This window comes from Trachypithecus francoisi, unplaced genomic scaffold, assembly GCF_009764315.1.
Source record: "Trachypithecus francoisi isolate TF-2019V2 unplaced genomic scaffold, Tfra_2.0 Lachesis_group19, whole genome shotgun sequence".
In the NCBI taxonomy this organism is placed as follows: Eukaryota; Metazoa; Chordata; class Mammalia; order Primates; family Cercopithecidae; genus Trachypithecus; species Trachypithecus francoisi.
In genome coordinates, this window is record NW_022681464.1 from 9,246,806 (window position 1) to 9,271,397 (window position 24,592).

At 50.3% G+C, this 24,592-nt stretch overlaps 1 protein-coding gene across 5 annotated transcripts in view; it reads right to left on the reverse strand.

Annotated features, from left to right (window-relative positions):
• Positions 1-24,592, reverse strand: part of RNF165 (ring finger protein 165) — a 127,432-nt gene that overhangs the window by 66,473 nt on the left and 36,367 nt on the right. Inside the window, exons 1-2 of one of the 5 annotated variants that reach the window (XM_033177842.1) lie at positions 18,703-18,782; positions 3,318-3,462 (exon numbers count right to left, since the gene is read on the reverse strand). The exons of 3 other annotated variants lie outside the window; for them this stretch is intronic. The gene's annotated coding sequence lies outside the window, so the exon portion shown is untranslated. Of the gene's footprint in view, positions 1-3,317; positions 3,463-18,702; positions 18,784-24,592 lie in introns of those variants that run through there. One more of the 5 variants, XM_033177841.1, reaches the window with a different exon arrangement.

A 24,592-nucleotide genomic window follows, 5' to 3' on the forward strand; every position in this document is an offset into this window, starting at 1 on the left:
GGCTATGTGAGCAGAGATTAACTGAGTGCTGAATAAGTGTGGGCACTTGGCCTGGCTGAGGGGAAGGTGGAGGATGGAGATTTGTGACCCGCAGAGCTGCACATCTCCAGAGATGCCTTAGGCATCAGACAGCAGACAGTTCAGGAGGAGGGGGAGAGCCATGTCATCTCCAAGAGTGAACCCTGTCACAATCACATTTCGGGGACACCTGGCAAGCTAGAAGGAGGGAGCTCTCTCAGTCTTGGGCAGAGGATGTGACCAGTGAGCTGGGATGCAACTACAGATTCCCAGGCCAGCACTCTCACTTTTGCCCTGGAAGGATTCCTCTGCCATGGTGAAATCAAGGCAGGCACCTTGTCCCTTCAGGCCCTTGTTTTTGCCCTGTATAAAGTCTGTCCCTCTGCAAGGGACCCCATCTGTCTCATCATCCCTAGTCACTTGCATCCAAGTGAAAAGGCTCTGGAGGGAGGAAATTAGAGTCTGGTGTGTGGCAGGATTTCCAGTACCCGAGGGCAGCAGGAAGCTAACAGGGAAGGTTGGGGTTACCTAAGGCGAGCTGCACCTGCTTCCCATGATGCCGGGGCCAGCCCTACTGCATCCTCCCTCCGGAATCCCGCAGGATCCCCATCAGGCAGTAGGCACTATTCTAAGCCTCACATCAACTAATATTCAGAAGGATTAAGTAACCACAGAGCCATGAAGTGGAAGGGGCAAGCTTTGAACCCAGATCTGTCAGACTCCAGAGCCCAGCAGAGCAAGACCAAAGCTCATGACCTGCCAGGCTCTCCAAAAGGTGAGTCCACCATCTGTCTACTTACTGGCCTCTCTCCCCACTGGCCTGCAGAGCAGCCAATGTCCTTGAGTACTGGGAAATGGCTTCCCTGGATGGAAGGTTTCAGGCATGTGGAAGATACATCAAGGTTTGAAAAGAACTGGGGGTGGGGTGACCTTAGACTTTAGTGGTCAGAGACCTCACACTTTGCTGATTAAACAGCATAAGGGCCAGCTCCAGTCCTACATAGACGGGGTGGGGTGGGGGCGGGGGGCGTCCAGCAGGGTGTGAAGCTCTGGCAGAAAGACAAGGAACCCTCCCAGAACCATTTCTAAAGCCCTGGGCAAGAAGGGGAAACAGTGCACCCTTCTGGTGTCTGCCCTCTGGCCTGCCTCCTACAGAGAGCTCGTTGTCAGGGGGAAGGTGTCTGCCTGTCACGCAGGGCCTGGTCAGATGCACCCTGAACCTCAAGGCTGCTCTCCACTGGCCCAGAACAAGAGCTGGGAACAGTCACCTCATAAAGTTTTCCGAAAGCTTAACTGGATGTTGTCAGGATGAAACCAGGCGACATATCCTCTCAGTGAAGTTAGAATTCATATCACAATGGCCTTTCTTGGCGTTGCTTTTAAAAGCAGACCCACGATGTCAGTAAATCTGATGAGAAAAAGTCTGGATTTGTGAAGCTCAGGCAGCAGGATGTGACTCCTCACGTTGCAAAGGACTCATCCTGCCACTAAATAGCTGTGTGCCTGTGAGCAAGTCCCCAGGCCCCTCTAAGTCTCTGCAAAATAAGGTGAGGAGGCTGTCTTAGGGACTCTGATTTCCCTCCCAGGGTGGTGTTTCTTGGGTTTCTAGAGCTGGAACCCAGAGGGAAGCAGGATTAGGAGTCACTCCCCAAAGACCAGGAAGTCATCTCACTGGGGGGTCCAACTCCACCCAGGCGTGTTTTCCTCCTGGGTGTAAGAGTGGTGCCACTGCGTGCCTGCTCCTCACACAGGGCCTGTTCTGGCTAGGTAGCTGGTAGGGCACACTGAAGAACTGAATCAAGGGCCCTGGCACCCAGAGGAGAGAGACTGACAAGGCACAGGACCGTGTCACCCTCAGCCTAAGGCTGGCCCAGCGTCCCCCAGCCTTGACCTCACTCCATGGGTCTTCCCCATGAACTGACCCATCACCCTGGACAAGGGCTCCCCAGAGCATCTCCTCCTGAGCCGGGTCCACTGACCTGGCAGGAGAGGGGCTCTGGCCACAGGGAGCCTTCACAGATTCCTGGCGTGGCTCTGAGAGCTGGCAAATAATAAAATACGGAGTTCTTGTCCATTCCTGCCAAATGTAGTCAGCAAGCCACCAAAAGAGGGCACTGAGGGCCTTAGCCTGGGGGAACTTACAGGGCAGACACCAGGACAATCCACACAGCAGGGGAATTAAATATTCCTTCAAGCATTCAGGGAGAGGGGTTGACATGAGCGGGAGGCATCCAGGTGTCTTTGGGCAAGAGGTGGATCTAAAGTGAAGGGCAGGTAAGGTGTCCAGGTGAGAGGGGAACAGGATGAGGATGAGTTGGAGGCAAGGATGACCGCAGTGTGTGTGCATGTGTGTGGTACACGTGTGTGGTGTGCATGTGTGTTTGTTGTGTATATTGCGTGTGCTGGGCACAGTGCATGTATGCGTGGTGTGTGTGTATGTTGTGTGTTGTGTATATTGTGTGTGTTGTGTGTGTTGTATATATTAAGTGTGGTGTTGTATATGGTGTGTGTGTTGTGTGCATGTGTGTGGTATGTGTATAGGTGGTGTGTTTTGTATGGTGTGTATTGTGTTGTGTGCATGTGTGTGTTGTGTGCATGGTGTATGTGTATATGTGTGTGTTGGTGTGTGTAGTATGTGGGTGTGCTGTGTGTATGGGTTGTGAATGGGGGGTGTATTGTGCAGGGTATGTGGTCTGTACATGTGTTATATGTGTGTTGTGGTTGTGTATGTGTGTGGATGTGTTGTTTAGTGTGTGTGTGTGTGTGTGTGGCACAGGGCTTGGGAAGGGTGAGTGAGCAGAGGATGCTGACTGGAGATTGACATGTCCCAAGCCCTTTACACCAGGTAAGTGGTGTGCAAACATTTTAACATGTCACCAAACCAAACAGAACAGCTCAGGGTGAGGGAAGGTGGGAGAGCCTGGCTGTTCAAACTACCCTGCCCAACCAGGGCCTGCCCCACAGAGGCCTCAGGAGCCCCAGGCCTCCCAGAGCTCATGGGGCTGCACAGAGTGGGTTCAACACACATGACGGATGAGGACACGGAGGGTGGACTAGCAGCAACCACAACTGTGGTGTCCTTTCCCTTGATCTGAGAGCACACGGTGAGCCCAGCCCCGTACTAGGCCTTGCCTCTGATTCCCAGGACAACCTGAAAGAGCTATAATGTCGTCCCATTTGGCCAACAGAGAGCCCATGGGACAAAGTGGTTCAGGTGCTTACCCCAGGTCACCCTGCAGGTGAAGGCACTGAGTCTAGAACCCCAGCCTCCCACCTCAAGACTAAGCGAGATCACTTACGTGAAATGTAGCCCACCAGCAAGTGCTCTGTGACCTGTAAACTGGAAGTGATGAATCGCGAAGTAGCGAACCCTGTTTATGGAGGCGATTGGTGTCATTCTGTCCTCAGACCCGTGGTGTAGGAACTCTCTCCACAGCCACCCAGCTAGCAAAAGCAGAGTTCAATTCAGACCCAAGGGCAGACTTTTACATCATTATTAAATGTGAAGAATTTCCATTTCACTTGCTGTTTTCAAGAATTCCAGTGACCACCCGTTTATAGATGGTAGAGGTGCAGGTCAATAAATGTCCCATTTGGTAGAATAGTCGCTCCTGTTTTCTGAGTGCTTCCTCAAGTGATTTATCCATTGTTTCATCTGATCCTCACACCCCATGAGGCATTAATATCCCCATTTTACAGATGAGAGAATGAAGCATCAAGAACAAGGGTGCCCGACTCAGAAGTAGTGCAACTGGAACCTGAGCCCAGCCCAGTGTAGGATTCTGAGCCACCGCCTTCCCACATTTCCTTTGTATCTCCTTAGCCTGATATTCCACACCTCATAAATGCTGCGGAATGGGGACTGATGGACTAACTGTCCTACAGAGCAAGGAAAAGAGAAAATGGCTTATTTCTATCACTCAGAGAAGGGTTAGTGTTTTGTTTCACACAAAGCTGGAACTCCACAAGCTTTAAATGTGAGTTCCACTGAAAATAGATAGAATATATATAGAATATATATGCCCATCTTCGAGAAATGAGTCACACTACCCGAAGACATAGAAGCAGTGACCCGTCTTCAAACACTGTCATTGGCTGTCAGGCCAAGGATAGCTGATGAAGTCAGCAAAGTTTCCTTCAAGCCCCCAACTCTGGCGTAATCTCCACAATGCCCCATTCCTGCACCAACACCCAGCGGGCAGGAAGTGTCACGGGGTCTGGAGATGCTGAGGATGGCTGCAAGGCCTCTTTGCCACCTGGAAAGATGGGGTGATTTAGACAGTGATGGGAAGGAGGAGCAGGACATCCTAGGTGAGGGTCCCAGCAGGAATCGGCCCAGCTCCCACCTGACTTCCCAGCCTGGCTCATCCCACAGGGGTTGGGGGCTGGGAGAGGTCAGGAAGAGGGAGAGGAGCATCTTTGCAGAGGGCAAGGAAGCCAGAGTGACTCTGAAGACCCAGGGGAAGAATTGGGAAGCAGAGCCTCTGGTCACTGGTTAGAAATGACCATTTCATGGTGGCTCACACCTATAGTCCGAGCACTCTGGGAGGCCAAGGTGGCAGATCAGTTGAGCGCAGGAGTTTAAGACCAGCCTGGGCAACATGGCAAAACCCTGTCTCCACAAAAAAAAACACAAAACTTAACTGGGCATGGTGGCACGTGCCTCTAGTCCCAACTACCGGGGAGGCTGAGGTGGGAGGATCACCTGAAACTGGGCAGTCAAGGCTGCAGAGAGCCAAGATTGCACCCCTGCACTGTAGCCTGGGTGACAGTGTGAGACCTTTCCTAAAAAAAAAAAAAAAAAAAAAAAAGGAAAGAAATGACCATTTCACTTCTTGGAGAGAGCTGCTCTGGCTTGAATAAAATCTAGGAGGGGCCTAAGAAGGCTTCCAGGTAGGCCCAAGTCCGTGAAGTCTGGAAGTCTAGGTTTGGAGAAGTGATGAGGGATGGGCTGAGGAAAGCGTAATAATCCACCCCCACAGTTGCCCCTGACAACAGCAAACTCTAGACCGGGGTGGGAGACTGTCTCTGCTCTCATCAGCTGTGGGCCTTGAGCCAGGGGTCCCTCTCACTCCTACATATACTTCTGTGCCTACAAAACGAAGGGATTGAACCAGATGACCTGACACTCTGTTTCCTATAACAGTGTGAGTCTGTCCAATGGGACTTTATCCAGTGTGTTTAGAACTTACAGTGATGTTTTATTTATCAGCATTGTTGGGAAAGATGCACGTAAGTGAGTTTTCCCTATAACAGAAATGTACCCATTGAATCTCTATCCTTCAGTTTGGAAACCTTTCCTAAATGCTCATGCACTTAACTTTCCTGGTTCCTTCAGCGGTGACTAAATACAATGGATATTTCCCTGTTTCCTTGTAGTCCTCACTGCCTGATGGTGACTTATGAGACAAGATGGGTATGTGCCCACTCCTCTCAACTATCAACTCTGTGGTGCCTAAGCCTGTCTTCCCCCTCCACTGCTTGTTCCCAATCTGTTGTGGACCTTGAGCCAAGATAGGACCCTGATTCTGGTAGAATTCCTCGTGAACCAAGAGTCAATAAGCTATTACAGAAATCCAATAAACAGCCACAGAGTTAAGTACATGAGCTTCATGACAATTGCTTCAATGTTTCGTGTCTTTTTTTTTTCTTTATCTCTGCATTCTTAGGTCTGTTTTTAACCGCCCCTAAGTGGGGTGTGAAATTTTCACCCACACCCACCTCTCCACAAAAACACACCTCTGAGTTCGCTACGTTTACGCCTCACTCGGGAAATGGAACTTGCTTTGATTTATCCTGAGCCCACCTTCTGAAAAAACTGCTTTTTCATGTTGTCTAGGATTGGTAAGTAAACCCACACCCAGCCCCAAACCCCTTCTTCATGACTTGAGGAGCCTAAACCACCTGAGTGAAAAGAAGTCATAGAGGTCCATCGCTTTCCAGGTCCCAACTGAGGGCAGCTTCTTTCAGTGCCAACCCTGTGTGCTTCCTGTGCCCTTGATCATGGCCAAGGTGCACCACAAAAACAGAGTTGTGTGTGTCTTGCAGCCTGATCTGCTAAACGCGCAGGTCCTAACATGTGTTTCAGGAACAAATTGTTCCTCAGGATTGAGCAGCTGCTAGGTCACTGACGGGTCCCAGGATCAGGTGCGTCTAAGAAGTGCTTGGAAACGTTATAAAGTTGAAAAAGTTAAACAGGGTTTTTGTTCTGTTTTGTTTTGATTCCTGCCAACTTCTCCAGGTTTGCAACTTTTCCAAATCTTTAGCATACTATATGAGTGGTAAATCTTCAAGTTAGAGGTGGTGTTACATACAGGATTTCTCAAACTTACTTAGCCAGGGAACCCAAGCACCCCTTGAAAATGCCACCTTACTATGTAGCTGTCTCCCTTCACCTCCTGGCTGTAATCCCAAATAAACATGTAACCTTCAGTAAGCCACTTTCTCTCTCTCAGCATTATATTGTTTGTATGTCAAATGAGGGTGCTCATCTAGATGGGGAATGGCAAAGAGGCCTGCTTGGAACGCAAGTGCCAGCTTGAATCTTGGAAATCCCCAGCCTATGGGGATTGTTCAGAGGAATTCTGATGCTGCCTGTAGGCTTGAAGGAACAGCTGCCACGGTTGATTAGGTGTGACTGCCCCATTCCCAAGAGCTGGACTGGCAGCCTGCGTGGCCCCACATTGGCTGTCCCCGTAACTAAATAACCCCTAAGGTCACCTTCTGCTTCAAGAGGCTGCTTTGGGTACACACAGATCCCTGAGCTGACCCTGGGATTTCAGCAGTCCTCAATGATGAAGACTGGAAGCTTCTCCCCTCCCAGCGTTTGGCTTCCAAACCGAAGCTGTCTACGATTTCTGGTCTATTCCCATTCAGGAGCCCTTGCGCCCTCCATGGGTCTTTATGCCCAGCTCTGGACTTCCTACAAGTGGGGGATGTTTTTCTTGCTTCCTGCCCTACAGAGTTACACCCAGGTGGTGCCGGGAAGCACAGGGACCTCCACGTTTTGCACAGCCTGGAGGGGAATTTGGCACTAAAGTTGGGACAAGTTTCTCCCCTCGTCCTGGAATATTGCAAGTTCTGTACACATTTCTTATCCTCAGAGCTAATGCTGTTTTTGTACTGGATTCACTCCCAAAGGCCTGCACTGTCCAAAGGAAAAGCTGCCTTCCTTACTTCAGAGTGGTTCCCCAAGCTCTGCATTGGAATCACGGAGGATGGGGACTTGTTTTAGTGTAGATCCCCACCCACTTCGCCCACTTACTGAATGGGACTCTCTGGAGGTGGGGCCTGGTTATCTTTTTTTCATGCATGCCTCAGCTGGACACTGAAGTTGGAGAACAAGTCATGAAGAAACTTGTCTGCTAAGCTGGACAGACTGTGGCCCTCTGCTGACAAGCCATGTCAGAGTGTCACTGCTGTGAGACCACCAAAAATCACAGCTTCCCTGGCCTGGTACGCTCTCCCCAGCCTCTTTACCCAGCCTGTCTACTGCCCTTCAGAACTGTGTGAGGAATGAATTAGATGAGAGTGTTGGCCAAGTGCCTGGTTCAGCAGCAGCACGCAGCAGTGCCCAGGAATGTCAGTGTCCCCCGCCAAAAGAAGTAACTGCTCCTCTGCCACCCAAACACTGCCCATCATGCCAAAGGTGCTAGAAATCAGAAAGTGGGGGACTCCCAAAATGACCTAAAATCCTGTCTGCTGTGGGCAGAAGGAAGGAGGAAGTGATGAGAAGTGAAAACAAAATGTTCCTCTGAGAGCCGCATGTCCAGCTCCCCACCTCTTCCTACCTATAAAGACAGCACCGTGTCCCAAAAAGAAAATCTCCACTGAAAGGACAGCTGCCAGGGACAAGGAAAAGGTCCTGTTTTGTTCACTACTCTATAGCTATCTACATGGTTGGAATGAAATGAGCACTTAATAATTATCTGCCAGATGGAATGATGGGTGGATGGGTGAATGGGTGGGTGGATGGGTGGGTGAATGGATGGATGGATGGATGGATGGATGGATAGATGGATGGATGGATGGAGAGATGAATGGATGGATGGATGGATGTGGGGTCAAGACATAAGATAGCTTAGCAAAAGACCTGGATTCTAGTTCTGGCCCCAGTCCTTACCATGCCTTAGGAAAAAAAAATTGATATTAACCCCTCTGCCTCTGCTTCCTATAAAACAATGAAGTTTACACTGGCCCCAATTCCACCACAAGGGGAGTTTGTGTCTCAGATGAAATGACTATCTATTTGATGGTACCTGGTAAACCATCAGATGTGTACAAATGTCAGAGATGAAGGTGACAATGACAATGCTGATGATTGAAGAGTAGCCGGGTGTCGGACAGTCTACAGATCCTTATATGTGCAGAGAAGGCTTTCATTCACTTCTCGCCAGTGTAAGCAACGAGGCAGCCAAAGGAAGAGAAATCCTGGCATGGTGGGTAGCTAACAGCGTTCCCCTGAGAACATGGCCCTGGACTGATGGGCCTTGGCATTTGCTGCTGAGGCCTCACAATACTGAGGGTGAACCCCAACACTTCATTTTTGGCAAAACAGCTGAGAAAGAGGCCCAGACGGCTGGAAGCAACTCCCTTCTGGAGTCAAGGGGTTCATGGAGCCAGAGCATCAGGACCGCCAGACACCACCATGAGGTCATCTAGCCCCATCCCCTTGTTTTATGAAGACAGCATTACAGTCTTCTTGGCATGTATTAATAAAAGCAACTCTTCCAGCCTGATACCTCACCAGGCTCAGTTGAAATACTTACTACTTACAGAGGGGGGAAAAATCTCTTTTCCAATATAAAGGCAAACACTGATTTATTAATTAATTGCCTCGAGGGGGTCCTGCCAAAAGTGCAGGCTCAGAGCGAGAGGCTGGGGAGGGGCAGAGAAGCTCTGGGAGGAGCTGGTGAGGGCTCAGTTCGATCCAAAGGGTGACAGCTGACACTTCTAGATCAGGAGCTGTGGGGCTTGTGTTAAGATTTTCTGTCTATGCATTTCAAAGTAAGTCTTGTTCCTGCTTCTACCTATCAGCAAGCAGGAGCAGAATCTGGGGGATTTGGAACTCCAGAGCCTGTTCTCTGTCCACTAGAGTCGGCAGAGCCACCCTGGAAAAGCTCCCGGGTTTCAACCTCGACATCCTTGTGCAACACCTTCCTCTTCAGAATCCTTCCCTGCACACATACGCGCACGCACACTCACACACACGCACAGGCACATGTGAGTCCTTCTAGTGCCCACAGCCCTCTAGACAAAACAATCCGTATCAGTCATTTACACCCACTTGTCCTCACAAGCCACCACTTTCATCTCCCAGAAGAGCTTACAATGTACCTCTCATCTCTGTGCAATTAGATTTGAGGCCCAGGAAGCAGCCCTGTAATTGGTGAGGCAGGACAAGATTCCCCTGGCCCCTGACATCACACCAGCCAACCAAATATATTCTCTAACCCAAAATACAAGAGCTGGCACCAGCATGGTAAGCAGGATCTCTGAGAATATACGCCAGAGTTGGCTGGACCATCTCCCATGGAGATGTCAAAAGGTTTGCCAGCTGAGAGGGAGTCCTGTACACCACTCTGGAGGGGGAGGGAACAGAGATACTGTCTGTGACGGGCACAAAGGTGACCATCAAGAAGTGAGTGGAGCTGAACCAGCTGTGTGTGTGCCCTGGCTCTCGGCTGTATCTACCAGGGAAAAGGAAGTCAATGTTCTTATTTCATTTTATATTTAGTTTTGTTTTATTTTATTTTTGTAGAGACAGTCTTGCTATTTTGCCCAGGCTGGTCTTGAACTCCTGGCCTCAAGCAATCCTCCCACTTCGGTCTCCCAAAGCACTGGGATTACAGGCATGAGCCACTGTGCTTGGCCATAATGGGACATTTTCTAATTCATGCAAGAGTGCAGAATGGGTTGGCCACGGTCCCAAATGGAAAGAGGTGGGAGGTAGGGAATGAGTCCCTTCTCTGTTGGGAGGCTTTGCTGCTTCTCCAGGGAATCTGAGTAGGTTTGGGTATATAGGAGACATTATATGTCTATATGGCAGGGGTGGAAGTGGAGTGTGTATCCATGGGGTGTGTATCCATGGGAAATATTCAAGGAAAGGGCAAGGGATTCAGGGGAGGATAGAAAGTCGCCTCCAGATGTATTTTAAGAAAGAGGGACCTCCCAAGCCTCAGCTTGGGGCAGAGCTCTGAAGAAGAGCATCTCTGTGATAAAAAGGAAGAGGTATCAAGAATCCCCCGACACACACACACACACACACACATACCTGTACACACCAGCCTGCGTGTCCCTGGGAAGACTGGACACTATGGGGAGCACCAGATGAGGCCTTGGGCATCCCAGCCCTCTGGGACTCCCGTGCCCAGGTCGTCTTAATAACCAGAGTGGAATTCTAGGTGGAGTGAGGGGTTGGCCAAGTAGATGAGGTTGGGCTGGAAGCAAGGCCAGGGGCAGTGGTCTTGGACAGTTAAAGCCCTACTATACCAACTCTGTCTTCACCATCTCTGTCTTGAGTTCTCTGGCTAGAATCCCACTGTTTCACCCCCTGACTGCCTCTGTCTGCTGTTAAGAAAAAATATCCAAAACTTTGAAATAAGACAGAAAGAGGACTGTGTCCTTTTAAAGTCACATTACAGCATTGTCTGACAGACCTCCCTAAGAGTCACTGACCTTCCATGGCAACATATAACTTCATTGGACTGACTACTGAGCAGAGCCTGGACTCTGTAAAGTTAGTAGTTATCATTAGAAAACCAACACGGTGGCCGGGTGCGGTGGCTCATGCCTGTAATCCCAGCACTTTGGGAGGCTGAGGCGGGCAGATCACGAGATCGGGAGATCGAAACCATCCTGGCTAACACGGTGAAACCTCGTCTCTACTAAAAATACAAAAAATTAGCCAGACGTGGTGGCGGGCATCTGTAGTCCCAGCTACTTGGGAGGCTGAGGCAGGAGAACGGCGTGAACCCTGGAGGCGGAGCTTGCAGTGAGCTGAGATGGTGCCACTGCACTCCAGCCTGGGTGACAGAGTGAGACTCTGTCTCAAAAAAAAAAAAAAAAGAAAAGAAAAGAAAAGAAAAAGAAAAAGAAAACCAACATGGTGCCAAGGATTTTTGTCCAATGGAGAATATAAATATCAAAGGTTATGGTTTTACTGTCCTGCTAGACATTAACTAGTCTTTTGTCTAATTTAGCAGCATTATTTTTCCCATTAACATGTATATGTGTATATATATTTTATATATACATATTTTTCCTTACATCCCATTTTGAACCAGGTGCATCATCCTGCTGGTTCCCTCATTAGCAACTTAAATGAATCACTATATATTTGTAGAAAAATTATATTTTTCACATTTTGAAATTTTGACTTGATGCCGTCTCAGACTGACCCTCTCTGTCTTCATCCCCCAACACCCACTGCCTCCCCTGGGTGGGAGGGGTCTGATGGTATCTCCCTTTTTGGAAGCCATCATCTGGCCATGTCCCCCTGATCCAAGCAGCACCTGCCCCGGCCTAGGCTAGGCCCTTGGCCTGCTCCTGGCCCAGCATGCTGAGAAGAAGGCAGACACGAGATGGATGCCATGATCTGGCCAAGCTGGCTCAGCAGGCTAGGGGGTGCATGAGGTTCCAGACCCGGGGGTGGGGGGAGTGAGAAATAATATGTGCCAAGAAGACTGTGGTGTTGTCTTCATAAAATAAGGAGATAGGGCTACATGACCTCATGGTGGTGTCTGGCAGTCCCAAGGCTCTGACGGTCCAGGGGGGATAGGTGCTCCCAGTGACCAAGCTGCTCAGATGCCAGACCTTGCCAGGTTTGAAACCCATACAGCCTCTAATTTAAGAACCTAAATTGGGGCCAGGCTTGGCCCTCAGTCTGCTGCCTCTTCACCCAGAGGGGCACTCCATGAGCCTGTCTTTCTTTCCCTGAACACAGAGGAAATCACACCTGTATAACTCCACGGGACTGTAGTGGACATCAGAGGAGATGGACAATAGACAGAGGCTGGTTGGGAAAATGGGAAACTTAAGTCATGCAAGGCTAACCAAGCCTGCTGGGATTCATGGGGCAGGCAGGGTTTTACTCTCAGTAGCAAGTGAAATAAGCAGTGAGAAAATAAGAGACTGACACTTGGTGAATGTATTGATTTTTAGAACATTCATTGCATACAAGGGGAGGGATTCCTCTTTGTGATGAAAAGAAAATGGTAAACAGCTCATCTCTGAAAACCACAGGTTTGCAGACTCAGACCCAGCCAGGACCAATCCAGGGCTCTGAGCTGTGTAGTAAATCTGAAGCTGGACAGAGCCTGTGGGCCATGAGGATCTGACAGCATGGGCCAGGCACAGGCTTCCGCACTGCCTGATTTCCTCCCCAGATGCTGGCCTAAGCAACCCCTGCCCTGCCTCCATGGGACCTGTCCTTCTCAGCAGGAGGGGAGGATGACAGATGTCCAGGAGGGATGGGTGCTACCAGCAACCAAGCTGCTCAGATACCAGACCTTGCCATGTTTGAAACCCTCATAGCCTCTAATTTAAGAGCCCAGCCCCCAAAGCCAACCTGATTCTACAGATGCCCAGGCTGAGGCAGGAGGGAAGAGAGCATGCTCCATCTGCAAAGTTCGTCTCCCAGCACTGCTGTGGGGCTCCTGCGGAGCATGTCACCCCTGAGACCTAAGGGAAGGGAGGCTCTGCGGGTGCCTAAGCCAAAGCCTGGGCCAGAGAGCAAGGGAGATACACATCTCTCCAAAGACACCTGCTTGCTGGTGGTGCCTGAAAATCTACCTTTGGAGTTTTATTCCTGAGCATCTTTTTTTTTTTTGAGACAGGGTCTTGCTCTGTCACCCAGACTAGGGTGCAGTGGTGGAATCTTAGCTCACTGTAGCTTCAATATCCTGGGCTCAAGTGATTCTCCCACCTCAGCCTCCCATGTAGCTGGGACTACAAGCACTTGCTATTACGCCCAGCTAACTTTTTTTATTTTTGGTAGTGACAGGGTCTCACTATGTTGCCCAGGTTGGTCTTGAGTTCCTGGGCTCTAGCAATCCTCCCACCTCAGCCTCCCAAAATGTTGGCACTACAGGTGTGAGCCTCTGTCCAGGCCACCTGAGAGGCTTGAAGGATGTTTTTCCCTCCCGGAGGCTTCTCTGGAAATAGAAGGACCATGAGAAGGACAACAAAGGGACTCAATGGATGTCCCTGAGAGCACTGGGTGAGCAGTAGATGGTAACCAACTGGGACAGACACGGGCTCTGACTGCAGAGATGAGGCCCAAGAAGTGGGGAGGGAGCAGAGAAGCACCAAATTCTCTTGGCATGGGTCACTGTTTCTTGGGGCTGAACCTGCTCTTGTGGCCCCAGATGGCAGAACCTGATTCCTCAAAGACCATGGAGGGGACAGCAAGTCCAGATGGAAACCGGGCTTTGGCCACAGAAGACAAAGGCGGTGCCTGGTCTTAACTCCATGCCTGGCTGACAAAAACAGCAATGCCTCCTCGCTTCAGAACTGCGTTGCCGTCTCACTCCACGGGGAGGGCAGAGTGATAACCTTGTCCCCATTTTACAGACAGAAAAACTGAGGCGCAGTAGAGTGGCATGCCCAGGGCTTCCCCCAAACTCCCACACATGGCCGGAGGGTATGAGGCATGCTTTCCTACCCTGGAGTCAAAGGTGCTCTCTATGACAAATGTGCTTCTGAGAGAAGGAACTCGAGCTGGGCTGGGTTTGCTCTGTGTAGCCTTCCTCTGTCCCTGGCCTGCCTTCTCCACTGCAGGGCTGAGACTTAGGAAGGAGAACTGGGGCAAGTGTGATGGGGGGCTGGAGGAAGGGCACCTTGTCCTAGCCCCGGGGGTGGGGGGAGCACTAGCCTTGCAACCCCTCTTTGTCCTTAGCTAGCAGGCCACTCACAAGCAGACAGCCCAGGTCATGCAGGCTGGGTTAGGGGCTCCAGAGTCTCAGATACTGGGGGTTGGAGACCTCAGAAGTCCCTGCTCCCAGCTCCCAGCCATAGGAGATTCTCCAGCCCCCCAGCGACGAGCACAGCAACTCCCTAAGGCAGCAGCTTCCGAAGGATGAAGCACTAGGACCTGAAGAAATCCATCGGCTGGGTCAGAGTTCACACAGGTAAAGCCCTGAGAACAATGCCTGGCACACCACAAGCACTGTGCAAGCGTCCACCAAAACTATTCCTACTTTGTTCTTGATGTTGTTATTGTCATTATTACTGTCACTTCCTTCTCAAAGAAACCTTAAGCAAGTTCCTCTGGGCCTCCTTCAGCCCACTGGATGTCCCTTGCACACACTCCCCCAGTTGCCAGAGGAAAAGGCCGACAGCCCCCATGGGCACCATCTTCCAAGATGCCCTTCCAGGCCCCAGCCCAGGTTCTGCACCAGCTGTGCCAGATGCCACAGGAGAGGAGATTGGCACAGCCAAAAGGCAGCAGAAAGACCATCCAGTCTTCCATTTTATAGCAGAATAAACCAAGGCAGAGACACGGAGGTAGAGAGGAAGGCAGAGGTTCAAGGCCCCTGCACTCTGCCTCCAGTGGGTGGGCAGTTTCTAAAAAGTTTAACCTGACAGCACAGCTCATGGATGGGGAAACTGTGAGGCCAGTAGTCAGGAGGCATTTAGGGGTGAGGTGGCCTCTGCCTTTGGAGCCTTATCTCTTCTCTCACGTTCCAGTTCCATTTAAGATGAAGCCAGCAAGCAGGGCCGCTGGCAGCAAAGTCCCAGTGGGCCAAGGACCCTGGGGGCAGGACAGCCATGCAGATGGCTTCTGAAGGTAGGAGTTTAGCAAGGGGTGCCCTCTCAGGACTGCCCCTAGGCATCTCTTGGAGGGACCCTAAAACAGATCCCTTGTACCAAACTCCTCTTCCCCTGTCTGTGGTCCTGAAGTCACATGTCACTTTAGATTCAGAAAGTACATTAGCTCCCCAGGGTGGCTGACTGCACTGGCCACCTCTGGAAAGGCCACACTTTCATAGTTGGTGGGGAGGGCCTCAGGGAGCAAGGAGAAGAATTCTGAAGGTGGCTTCAAAGAGCAACTTTGCCCTGTGAGGCTGGTGGGATGAGAAGGGGTCAAGAGAAAGAAATGAGGGCGGTGCTGTTGGCCAGGCCCAGAAGCCATTACTGTGTGACCTCAGGTAGGTCACTTAACTTCTCTGGACTTATTCCCTCATCTGTAAAATGGACTAGGGGAGGGAAAGTGGGTGTAAGGGTAAGTAGAGGCCTTTAGAATCTGGAAGAATAAGATATAAGCCCTGAAAAGAAACCAGCACTTTGTCTCATGAGATTGATTTGTTCTTTTAAATTTCAAGTTAAGTTTAAGGAGAGGGTTTTGTGTTTGTCAAAGTGGAGACAAGTACGGTCAACAAGCTTAAAAACCTGTGGACTAGATGCACCCCAAAAGAGATTAAAGAGGTTTTCCTTGACTGAGTGACTTGCCAGAATGATAGCGTTTCCAGCAACTCTTATATTACGGGGTAAAATCAGAGTATTGGAGGGGTCTGGGGGCTCCCGGCAGGGACAATGAGGCCCCTAAGCCTTCCCTTTCCTTCATTGCCCCCAACACCCACACAACCTGGGGAAGAGATGCTGGCTGATGCCCTCTGGTGCCTCCCTCCCTCCCTACTCCAGGCCTAATTAGGAGCAGGTGAGCCCTGGAGACAGTGAGGTCCCTTCATTTGACATATGGTTTTTTTCAGCTGCTTATTCATCGGAGCCACACTGGGGAGGAAGAGTGGAAGGTAGGTTAGACAGGAGTGCAGGAGGGTGCTTCATAGGAGGGGCACCTCTCTATCCTGCACCCCCTCCCTTGTGTAGCCCCACCATCCATAGCAGCCCTCCTGCCCCAGAACTTCCTCTTGGATGCTTCATGATGCCAAGTCCCACCCTCTGGCACCCTTTGCCCTAGATATGGTGGCCTGAGCATCACACCCTAAGTAGAACATGCATGTATGAGTTCATGCCACTCCCTCTGCCCAGAATGCTCTCAACCTTTGTTTATCAAACTCTTATTTCACAAAGAGCGGCCCTGCTTGCTGGCCTCATCTTAAATGAAACTGGAACAAGTGGACCATATGTCAAATGGAAGGATCATTTGACACCTCAGAGCTTACTCCAAACTCCCCGAAGCCTTTCCAGTTTGGGTGGTGACTTACAGAAAGCAGTGCAAAAGCCCACCACTTCTCACGCTGCCCCTCCGCGGTGTTCAGGGGGATGAATGTGCTAGAGGACATGCCCCAGGCTGAAAAGTCCAGGAGCCTGGATTCTGTCCCTGGTACTGACTCAAACTGCTATGTGGCCTTCAGCAGCCACCACGCCTCGGTTTTCCCATCTGTAGTATGGGCAAAGGGAAAAACTATGGTGTGTGTAAACTACAGCTAGGGCACCCAAGGGAATGTGCAGGGACCTTGCCTTGCTTTTGGAAACCACGACCTCAAACTTGCTCCCCCAATATAAATCAATAAACAGTTTGATGCGGGAGATGTGCCTTGGAGCATTAATGCAACCGGCATTAGATCTGGAAGAGCAGTTAGCTCAAATGCAATCTCAGGGCCATCTTGCACTGGCCTCATCTCTCAACATCTGCAACTCAGCAGTTGTCAAGACCCCTCACCCTCTTCCCAAATGCCTCTTAAACCCGCCCCTCCTCTCCATCATGCACCACCTCTGTTGTGCAGTCCACCCACCATCCATAGCAGGCTTCCTGCCCCAGAACTTCTTCTTGGATGTTTGGTAAGGCCAAGTCCCACCCTCCTGTACCCTTTGCTCTAGACATGGTGGCCTGAACATCACACGCTAAATAGACCAGGCATTTATGGATTCCACCCACTCCTTCTGCCCAGAGTGCTTTCAACCTTTGTTTATCAAACTCCTATTCATCTCACAATGCCCCATCGCATAGCAGCTCCTCCCTGAAGCCTTTATTGATCTCTCTTGTCTTTGCCCTTAGGCAAAATTTATGACACCCTCCTCTGATCTCCCATACATTTGGTTCATAGAGCCTTCATATGTGCCTCTCCCTTTACCTGATACTCTCTCCCTGGTTCCCTAGCTCAACCTCCACTCCTTCATCTAACAAAATACTTCTGTCCTTCAGGGCACGTCTCCCACACTGCTTCCTCCCAGAAAACCCCCTCTTATGAAGCATCCTTCTATGGGTTCTCAGGATGCTCCACACAGAGCCATTAGGGAGCTGTTACTGCTTTTTATTCATCTCTTCTCTTGGCCTCACTGAAGGACACACATCATTGTGTGTCTAGCACAATGCCTGACACATAGTGAGTTCCCATAAATACTTGTTGAAGGAAGGGAGAGAAAGAGGATGACATGAACTGTCAATCTCAAGTTTCCCATCTCAGCTCTATGAAACTTTTTTTCATTAAAGGCTATTTGCTAAAGATGTGAATTTAAAAAGGGTACATTATATACCTTCTTCAGATATTTCATATGAATATATTTGCAATTTAAATAATCCATGATCAGGCCATGTGCTGATTGGAATTCTGATGCAGTCACCGTATTCAAACCTCTCCTAGTACATGTAAGATGCATTGCTGCCTCCTCCTAGGTGCCTGGCCATGCCCTGAGGCAGGGGCGGGGTTCTGCATCTTTGACTCTCTCACAATCCCTGCACATAAAAGATTCTTGGCCAGGCGCGGTGGCTCACGCCTATAATCCCCACACTTTGGGAGGCCGAGGCCAGCGGATCACAAGATCAGGAAATCAAGACCACCCTGGCCAACATGGTGAAACCCTGTTTCTGCTAAAAATACAAAAATTAGCCAGTCATGGTGGTGCGTGCCTGTAGTCCCAGCTACTTGGGAGGCTGAGGCAGGGGAATCGCTTAAACCTGGGAGGCGGAGATTGCAGTGGCTGAGATTGCACCACTGCACTCCAGCCTGGGCATCAGAGCGAGACTCTATTTTAAAAAATAAAAATAATTTTAAAAAAAGATTATTAAACTAACTTCAAATAAACGGAACTGAGGCCCCCAAAGAAATTTATTTCCAAGTCACAGGAGCAGAATTTTACAACATCCCACAAAATCTGGTCTAATAGTCCAGAGCACAGGTGGGGTCTGAGGTCCCATTAGGGGGGCTTCCAAACATCCCTGACAAAAATATCTCCACAAGAGGCTGCATCTTCTGTTTCCTTTATGCTTGTGCTTCTCCTCTCCACCTGCCAAGAACAAAGTTCAAAACTAGGCAGTCCAGGGCCACACCATGGCCTCTACCACATCCTGACTGTTGTCCCGGCCATGCTCCTTAACCACACGGAACTTCAGTTTTCCTGTCCATTAAGTGGCATCCTAACATTTACCTCACAGAGATTCTTGACACAGAGAAAGTACCCAACTAATGTCAGGCCCTTGCACACTATGTGTTGATTTTAGAGAGAACTGAAAGTGAACACGAAGGAGAGGTGACCGTTTTGCTGCCAAGGCTCTTAAGAAGCCAGGGGCCTAATAACAGGTGCCAAGAGGAGCCCATGGGCCCCTCAGTCACAGGTGAGGGTGACACTCAGAGCAGCCGAGGTTTGCTGTGATGACCCCAGGCCCAGCTCTGTTCTGAGCCCTTCACACTCACTGCCTCATCTCACCCTCAGGCCCCCTGAGCTATTATCATCCACTTCATAGATAAGAAAATGGAGGCAAAAGAAGATGAAGTCACTCACCCAAAACTGTACAGTCTCATCAAAGGCAGAGACTGAGCCTATTTTGCTATTTCCCCAGCCCCCAGCCCTCAGCCTAGGGCCTGGAACTCTGATCAACCTTCAATTGTTTGATGTAAGCACAGTCCATGGTTGCCAGGAGGGATTGGAGGGACACTCAAAAGGGCTTCTGCCCTATGTGCTGCTCCCACCTCAAAATATTGCCCCCACTTGTCCTGTCATGGGGTCTCACCTTAACATAAAATTGCTGGGAACAAGAGAACTCCTAGGATGCATAAACCCATGCAGCAGCTCACATAACGGCGCAATTCTTACAAGGAGCTAAGGAAATGGAAGCTAAGGACAAGTTGTTATTATTATTATTATTATTATTATTATTATTATTATTTGAGACAGAGTCTCACTCTGTCACCCAGGCTGGAGTGCGGTGGCACAATCTCAGCTCACTGCAACCTCCACCTCCCGAGTTCAAGCAATTCTCCTGCCTCAGCCTCCCAAGTAGCTGGGATTACAGGTGTGTGCCACCATGCCCAGCTAATTTTGGTATTTTTAGTAGAGACAGGGTTTTGCCCTTGTTGCCCAGGCTGGTCTTGAACTCCTGGACTCGAGTGATTCAACCACTTCGGCCTCCCAAAGTGCTGGGATGACAGGTGTGAGCCACTGTGTCCAACCAGGACAAGTATTTTTGATGAAAGGGAAAGGAACTGTCCAGAGTCAATATATAGATGTGGCCAGTGACAGCAGAAGAGAATGATGCCAGGGCGGCCTGGAAGGAGCCTGGGGCCTCTGAGGGCAGGAGGAGTTGGGAGGGTGCCAGAAGAGACTCAGGCAGATGCAGATAAAGCCTGCCTGGGCGAGGTTTGCAGGAAGAAACCCCAAATCCCCCGGCAAGGCATGCTTGTGCCTCTCTCTGGTCCTCCACCTGTGTTAAAAGGGCCTGGGGCCTGGCTGGGGCCCAAGACCTGAAGAGGACATTTAGGAGGGAAGCCAGGAGGGCAGTAGGGAAGCGCGGCGACTGGGGAGGCCCTCAGGGCCAGATGTCGGACTCAAGGGGCTTCTCACTCATGACCCATATCAATCAAATCGCCCCCTCTCTGGGCATGCAGGCCCTTCCATCCCCAGGAAGGGTCTCCAGGAATGCCAGGTTTAGGATGAAGGGTCTCTAGCACCCCCAATTCAGCCAGAGCCTTGCTGCTTTTGTGTGCTGTATTTACTACACCTCCATATGAGACTCTGTTTGAAGGGGGAAAAGATGGGGAAGGATTCCATTGCTTTTTTTTTTTAAGTTTAAAAACCAAAGAATTAGAGCAAAAGAGAAGGCATAAAGCCACCTGGCTGGGGACTGAAATCCTGACACAGGGTGCAGCACAGGTGAACCCTGAAGACGTTCTCCCGAATGAAATAACCCAGACACAGATGGACAAGCACTGTGTGATTCCACTGACATGAGGGGCCTCGAGTGGTCAAATTCATAGAGACAGAAAGTGGAATAAAGGCTACCAGGGGCTGGTGGGAGGGGAATGGGGAGTTCATGTCTAATGGGGACAGAGTTTTCATTGGGATAGATGAGAAAGTTCTGGAGATGGATGGTGAAGATAATAGCACAGCAACGTGAATGCAGCTAATGCCACTAAACTGTGGCACTTAATGGTTAAAATGGCAAATCATACATTATGCATATTTTCCCACCATAAAAATTCATTAATTAAATAATTGGAAAAAAAAACTGTTTTGGTAAAAAAAAAAAAAAAAGCCTTCCTGGCTGGCCCCTGAGTTTCTCGGGACTCGTTCAAGTTGCCTGGGCCCCGGTCTTCTTGTGTATGAGAAGTTTCCATAAGGGGACCCATGGTGGGGAGGGGAGGTGGGGGACAGGGATGACAAGAATGCCCCAGCCTGGCCCTGCTCCTGCTGCAGGAAGAAAAGAACACCAGGAGTAATTAGAAACATGAGGGGCCTGGGTTTCCCATGGGAACCACAGCACGGGCGCCACACAGCCCCTTTGTCGGAACGACTGTCCATCTGCTTCTGGGAAAACAGGCAGCTGCCAGGAGGGCTCAGGGGCACGGGGTCTGGGGCAGAGGGTAGCAGGGGGGTCTGAGGGCTAGCGAGCCCCAGCTCTGCCTTTCTCGGGCTATACGATCTGGCCTAGGCACTGAGCCTGTCTGAACTCTGCTTCCCCACGTGTAAGATTCAGGTAACAATTCCCCCAAAGCTTGTAGAGATCCTGGGGAAAGCCCTGTCCTGAGAGCCATAAAGTGCCATTTACACACCTGTGAGCCTCTGGTGGGCTATCCTTGGAGCCTGAGTGGCCAGTGTGGGGGCACTCAGCTGTCAGCCTCAAGGTCACTGAGGATCTATAAAGCCCTCAGTGTCCAGGCACTGCGCTGTCACTTTCAACTAGGTCATCAACAGCCAGAGACATGATTGCAGTGACCTGCTCCCCGGGATGCACCCAGGCAGGTCAGTCCTTCCACAGCAGGACACTGTGGGGCACTGTCAAGAGTCTTGGAGAGACCCCACGACTCACTGGGCGACTCTTGTCCAGTTCCTCTTGTACCTGGCAGGCTAGCCGCCTTCCAGATGACTGTCAAGATGAAGGGCAGGAATGGAATCTTAGAAAGCACTGGGCAAGCTCTGTGGAAATGCACAGTGTTACCCTCTCTCTGGCCTTTGGCTGGGCATTAGCCTTGCCAGTCCAATAGCCAGGGATCAAGCTCAAGGCCCCAGAGGCCCATGAAGAAGGTGACACTCTGGCAGGGCCTAGAGAATGGGGCAGGAGGCCCTTCTGCTTACCTGGGTGTGTGATGAGAGGGATGAGGGAGCCCTCTGTTTACCAGTTACCTTTGGAGTTTCTAGCCTACCCTTTGACACGTCCTCCAATGTGTGCGCATGCACACGCGCACACACATGCACACACATCCACTTGTGCACACACACACCCACTCGCCCTCACACACACTCGCACACACACACAGAGCTTCCGGTTTCCCAGCAGGAGGGTCCTCCTCCCCGAGTGAGGCTGATGATGGTGCTATTAGGAGGCTGTGGGAAAAGAAGGGAGAAGTGGAGGCCACAGTGGTGAGCAAACTCATTGTTCCTATGCCCCAGGAGGCTTCCCGGACACCACACAACCCTTACATAATAGCACCGCAGTGTGGTTAGAATAAAGGAAATGTATGGATTTTGGCGCTCTCAAAATGTATGGGGTTTAACAAGTAAGGCTAAAACAGTCTGGCCACAGGCAACAGAAGCTTTTTGTTCCTATTAGCCAGAGCCCAAGAAGGCTCAGCTCCCTCCTCCTGCGTCTCTGCCCCCCAATTCTAACAGGAGACCCCCAACCCCTCAGGTCAGCCCCTCCCATTGGAACCCAGACACCTGCCTGTGACCATGGTCATGTGTCCTCACACGGTGTCACTGCCTTCCAGGCCTGCAACAAGCTAGAATGTGGGGTGAACTGGAAGGGGGCTTACTAAGGTGGCCTCACGTGGAGTTCATTGAGATGACAATGATGCCCTTTATGTCAGTATTTTCAGGCTGCCCTGGGCACTATTTCACTGGGTCCTTATGCAGCCTCTGGGAGGGGTAGTGGTGGGTTTACTACTCTCAGCTGAGCAATGGTGGGATTGAGGCAGGAAGAGCGAAGTGACTTGCCCCAGGATGCACAGCAAGTGGGTGGCCGGATGAGTGCAACAACTTACCACCACATCTCAAACCGGGCTCTCTCCAGAATACTATGCTGCCACCCTAATAGCATCCTCAGGAGGGCCCCATGGAGGACCCTTGAGTGCCTCTGAACTTGGCAGTATTGAAGTATAGCCCCGTCTAGTTCCTGAGGCCTTGCAGCCAACCTCCAGCCACCAGCACTGTCATCAGGGTTCATGTCTGTGTGGATGCCAGTCCCTTTCTTCTACCCTAAAGGAACTGTGGGCCTCATCTTCAGGACATCTCCTGATGTGGCCCATCCGGGACCCTATAGTCAGCTCTCAGAAGTGACATGGGACCAAGTCTAGTATGTTGGGAGTCAGTATTTAATAAACAGCTGTTGGTTGAATGAATAAGAGTAAACAACGAATCCATGGGTGTCTCAGCCTATCTATAAGTCTCTCTGAGCAGCGAGGATGCTGTAGTATAATAGAAAGGGCCTCGGACACAGGCAAACTCCACCTGCCACTTTGTCACTGTTTGACTTTGACCCAATCACTGGTCTCTTTGGTCCTTGGTCTCTTCATCTGTATCACTGGGAAGAAAGTCCACCTCAAGCTGGGAAACACCAGTGCTTCTCAGAAGGGTTCTCAAACCATTGTCTCAGCTCTTATTTCCCAGAGAGGCTTATCATCAATACTAACAACTGCTGTCTGCTGGGTACCAGGTGCCCAGGTGGGGGCTTCATGCCCAGGATATCATCCAAGCTTCATAAAGATCTTGTTTGCTCAAAATCCTCTTTCAGTCAGAAAGATCTTGTTTGTTCAAAATCCTCTTTTAGTCAGAAATGCTTTTAAAATGTCCAATCCCCTTTAACTTCTCCCTTAACCAGAGAACCTCACTGAGTCTCTCTGAGATGACTGAGAATCCAGTCAAGGCCTGGGTCATCTCTGTGATGGGGTTGCACTGTCAGAGCCTCCTTGCCGGCCTGGGCTACCCTTCCTCCTCATCAGGCCCCGTGACCCTCCTTGCAGTGGGCCATCTCATTGGCCAGGGGCATGCTCGGCTCCTGTCTCCCATGACCTGCTGAGAGGGTTTGGCTGTGTCCCCATGCAAATCTCATCTTGAATTGTAATAATCCTGACATGTCAAGAGCAGGACCAGGTGGAGATAATTGAATCATGGGAGCTGTTTTCATGATGGTGAATAAGACTCATGAGATCCGATGGTTTTAGAAATGGGAGTTCCTCTGCACACACTCTCTTGCCTGCCGCCATGTAAAATGTGCCTTTGCTCCTCCTTTGCCTTCTGTAAGGATTGTGAGGCCTCCCCAGCCATGTGGAACTGTGGCTCTTTTTCTTTATAAATTACCCAGTGTCAGGTACGTCTTTATTAGCAGTGTGAGAACAGACTAATACAACTCCTCTCCCCGACAATGTGCCCATCCTCCTTTTCCTGTACCTGATTCCCATTGGCTTCCAAAGCTCATGCTGACCTCACACTCCCTGAGCTCCAACAGCTGGTGGGATCTTGGCCTTCAAAATCTCTCTGGAATGGCCTTCTGCCTCCTCTCAACCTCTGTCACATCACTAATGTCCATTGGGTCTTGCCACCCAGAGAGTGGCTCAAGAGAATGAGGACACAGATGGTATCTTATTCTATTCCTTGATCCCCTTAGCATTTGGCATGGGGCAGTTTGGGGAGGCCTCACCCACACCTGGTAAGTTTAAGATCAGGCGTGAGAAGGGTGGCAAATAGTGATGACTGCCACCTGGGACCAGACACACTCTTGGATCCTGAATCTGAACACAACGTTTTCCCTATAGCCAGGGACGGAAAAGTCATTCCTATTCATCACAGACCCTGACTGGGGAGCAGGGTCTCCCCAAACCTCCTTCTCTTTCCACCTCAGCCCATGGGAACTAGACCTGTGTAAAGAATTGGTTGAGGACATAGCTCTGCAGACTGATTTCCCTGCTTCTAATTTTGGTTCAGCACCTTATTAGCCTTATCTTGGACAAAATGATTAGCCCTTCAAGGCCTCAGTTTTCTCATCTGTAAGTTGAGAATAACGATGTTTCCCCTCCCCTGCCTATAGAGATGATGGTAAGGATATCACATGAACACCTTAGATGAGCCTGGTCCAGTACGGTCCTCACAAATGGTAATTACTATTCTATATATTCCTTCTATCAGAGCAGGGAAGGAAGTGGGGAGCCAGATTGGTAGATGAGCCTGGAAAGAGATGCTC